Source organism: Podarcis melisellensis, assembly GCF_964234715.1.
Source record: "Podarcis melisellensis genome assembly, chromosome: 16".
NCBI classification, from domain to species: domain Eukaryota; kingdom Metazoa; phylum Chordata; class Lepidosauria; order Squamata; family Lacertidae; genus Podarcis; species Podarcis melisellensis.
This window is the reverse complement of record NC_138533.1, coordinates 41483302-41487740: the sequence shown is the minus strand read 5'-3', so window position 1 is coordinate 41487740 and position 4439 is coordinate 41483302.

Sequence of the window (4439 nt, the reverse complement as noted above, 5' to 3'; positions counted from 1 at the left end):
CACCCAAAACAGGATGGTTTTTCTTTTTCCGCTTGTGCACCCACAGTCACATCATAGCAACGGTAGTGCACTGTGCTAGATGCTGCATGGTTTTTAATGGCAGTTTTACAGGTACACCACAGGCCACCTGAATAAAGCTTGCAGACCACTGGTGGTCAGCTTATGGCCAGAAGTGTAATAGTAGATTTGGAAGTGCAGGATCTCATCATGGCACACACATCAACCACACCCCCAGAAGAGACTGAACACATGACTGCCTTCCTCCTGTGCACAGTGACCAGAGAGCTCCGTCAAACTCAGTGATGCTGACCTGACCTTTGGCTGCAGAAAAACACCCTGAGCTATTGCAAAAGGCAGCCTTCAGCCAACCAAAATGCAAAATTCAGCTTTTAAGTAAACAACCTAGCAAAAGAAGTACTATTATTAATAAGAATAAACAGTTTTTTCCACCTCTTTTATATGCCAGAACAAGGAGGAGTCATCAGCTGCCCTGGCTGGTGCTCTGGCAGAGGACATATTTGCTCCTGCTCTTAAAAAAAGAATCCCTGGAGCTGCAGTCTGTTGCTACTGCCCTTAGGGCAGAGGAGATACCTCTGGGAACTCCAGGGGCTGCTAAAACGCTGCAAGTCTTGCAATCTCTGTGGCAGCAGCTCCCTGCCCTTCAGTTGCTCTGTGCCGGAACATAGAATCATATGTCATCTTTTTCAGAATCCAAATTCTGTGTCTAGGAAAATAATAACAACCACCGTTTACTCAAATAAACCACAGTTTTTCACTCAGTTAGACATAATTAATTCAGAATTAATTCATTTGATCATGAACTTTCCTTCCCTGGTGATTTTTAAACTGAGGTTGGGTGGTCAGCTGCCATGGATGCCTTAGCTGAGATTCCTGCATTGCAGGAGGTTGGTCTAGATGACTCTTGGGGTCCCTTCTAGCTCTACAATTATGGGCTTCTATTATCTGTCACTTCCTGCAGGACTCTGCAGGGAGGATCACTGGCTGCGGTACTGAAATCTGTTTGACTCATCTTCTTTTTGGCCTGAAATCTGGGGGCTGCTGACCACCCCATTGCTTGATCCATCACCTCCCTGCCATGGAGAGCTACCCCCATGGACCAGGGGTTGTGTACTGGAGCACGTCTCCACTGGTGCAGTTGTGCCTGATGTGCTGGGGAGGCGGGGGGGGGGGGCGGCTAGATGCTGCATTGCCATCAAACTCAGCCAAAGAGGCCATAAACCTCCAAGGCTGTACCACATTCACAGGCTAAAAGGCTCCTTTCGCAATTGCCACACATCCCTTTAGCCCAGCGAGCATGGAAGCAGAGGTTCTGTGTGGCTGTGTTGCCTAGAGACATCCTTCCCCATGGCCAAGATCCTTCTATAATGTCTACGCACAAGTAAGTTCCATTCAAGCAAGTTTCCTCCCTAGCAATTTCAAATAAATGTTTATGACCCCCCCCCCCACTGATGCCACCAGGGGGGTTTAGTGAGTATTCATCCTGTGAATACCCTCCGTCAGTCACACTAACCCCATCTGGAGGCTGTGTGGCTTTTTTGCCGGGATTCAGGGATTCAATGTTGCCGGAGGGAAAGAAAAAGGCCTTCCCAAACAAGTCCCTTTTCTAATTACTCTTAATCCTCTTCCTACCTCCCAGGGGATAAGAGGAAATAAATTGCATTTTTCCTCTCTCAGTCTCTCTCTTTCCCTGCCCCCACCACCCAGAAGCATAGGGAGCTGTGCCTGGCAGGTTGAAATCTCTCTCTCTTGCTGTCTTGAGTGCATGCACACCCCCTCTGCCGCCCATGACGTGGGCATCCAAGGAAGCCGACTGCTGGAAGATTCGGACACGGAAAGCAAAGTCCCTCTTCATGTGGTGCAGAGTCAAATCAGGAAACGTACTGAGGAGGCAGCGATGCCCACCAGCTGGGATGGCTTTAAAAGAGGACTGGGGAAATCTATGATTGTAGGCTAAGGCTATCAATAGCTCCTGGCCACGAGGGCCATGCTCTGCCTCTGCAGTCAGAGGCAATGATGCTTCTGAATCCCAGTTGCTGGAAAGCGCTGGGCGGGAGAAGCTCTCGAATCCTGCTTGCAGGTTTCCCACAATGATCACCTGGTTGGCCACTGTGACAGCAGGAGGCTGGACTAGATGGGCCACTCTTCTCATGTTCTTAATAACAAGTGTCTCAGAACTCAAGTGATTTAGGCTGAGGCTCCATTGGATCCAGTCTTTCGAATCCCCCTATGTCTCTGTGGAGACCCCCAGCAGGACACCAGAGGCAGCAGCCATTACCCGCTGTTTGTCCCACCCCTGCCCAGACCCACAAGAAATCTGGGGCTCAAAGGCATCTTGCCCCTGCATGTTGGGCCCAGCATTTTCTCTGTGGCTATTTCTCTGTGGCCTGTGGTCATACCCTGAATTCATCAGATTATTGGATCTGCCTTCTGGGCCACAGAAAACGGCTCACAGTCCGCTGGACGCTGCTGTGAGCGGCTGGCAAGCAAAGCCCAAAGGCAGGTGGCTGGTGCAGTGCTGTGTCTCCTACATCTGGAACCCCGTGTCCCAGCCTTCCCCCGCTGGGATGCGGGTCTGTGCTGGGTTGGAGTGCACAAGATCTGGAGGTCACCTGGGTTGGGAGAGGGCTCTCCTTTAGCTACAGCAAGATCTCTCAGCTATGGATTTGTCTCCTCTCTTTCCAGAAGCCACCTGAGGGCATGAGGCCTCAGCTTATAGTCCTCAACAGCTGGGGACCCAAAGACCTGAAGAAGGAGCATCTCTTGCTCCTTCAGGCATTCAGTAGAAGCTCCCATGCTCTGCTGGCAAGGAGGTGGAAGTGGACCCCTCTTTAGCTGTAACCACTGGACCCTTCCTGGGCATCTTCGGGGCACCAGGCATTTTAAACTGTTTGTGCTGATCAGTTTACGTTCTGTGGCTTTGGCTGCCTCTTCTTTTCCTTTGACGATGGTTTTGTTTGATTGTGCTTGGTTGTGCTGTGATTTGCTGTGGCAGCCCCCAAACAGTTTCATTTTTCCTTATGGGGTATCCAAGAGCCCATATAGAGTCCTTAAGTAGATTCCCTATCCGTAGGAGAAAATAACAGAGGCCAACTCTGATGCAAAAGGGTCCCCCACTCCCCCCACACAGGGAGGGAGGAGAGAAACCCCGAACAATGGTGTGCAAGCCCTTATATAGAATTTTGAAATTGCCCACCCTGTAGCTCAAGACCACCTCCCAAAACATCATACATACATCACAGAAAGAGGTGGTCCCCCACAGAAATCCTGTTGGTCAGGATACCTTATAATGGCCACTGATTGTTCTACCTGGGCAGCCTGGCCATTCTTTTGTGATGGTAAATACTCAGTTCCTGAGTCCAGGTCATAGACTCACCCTATTCATACACAAATAACCCCTTAAGACAGGGTTTGTGAGCAAAGAGACAATGGGGAGGTTTCCCCCATTTGCCTCCCTTACTGCAGAGGAATAACTGAGGTCACTAGGGAAGTCAAAATGGCTTCAGGATTGTTCTCCTGTACTGTTTTAGACACATGGTTTATATACTTGTGTATGTGTTTGCCTTGTACATTTATGAACATTTATTTTATATTTGGGACCTTGGAATTCTTATAACAGTTTCAGCAAAATAAACAATGGCAGTGAATTTGATGGTGGCATCACAGGAGACCCTTGCTTTTCTTCCCTGGCACACACACAGGAACACATCCAGGCACATATGGCTTCCACTGGGAAGTTCTCCTGGACTGGAGTTGGGGAAGAGCTGCAGCTCAGGGAAAGAGCATCCGCTCGGCCTGCAGAAGGTGCATCTCTGGCAGCATCTCCGGGGAGGGCTAGGGGAAAGAGACTCCGGCCAGAAATCCCAAAGAGCCATTGCTACCTGTCAGTGTAGGCAATACTGACAAATGCTGGTCTGACTAAGGCCTCAGGTATAAAATGCCCAGCCCCTTTCCTACCCACTACCCCCTTACCCAAGGCTTCCTCTGCTTTCAGCTCAGCACTTGGGGGGGGGGCAGTCTGAACAGGAGCTTGCAGTAGATAAGGCTGCTTCTCCAGTATTCCTGGGGCAGAAGGAAGGCTCCCTGGAGGAAGAAAGCAAATGCATGACTTGCCCAACAAGGGAAGCCAGATCCAGACCCTTTGCTAAGGGAGAACCGCATCCCGCAAAGAGCCCAGCTCCAGAAACCCAGCAATTCACCAAAGCTTAGGTGATCAATGGCAATTCAGAGCTTAATGCCAACCCCAGGACAAACCCTGTAGAGCCTTACCAAAGGGGGGTTTCCTGACTCAGGAACCCCACAAAGTGGAGTCCCCCATTTCATTCATTCTGTTAGTCAGTCAGTCAGTCAGTCAGTCAGTCAGTTAGTTCCCCACTTTTTCCCCTGATGGGACTCCAGACAGCTTACAGCTAAAAACACAG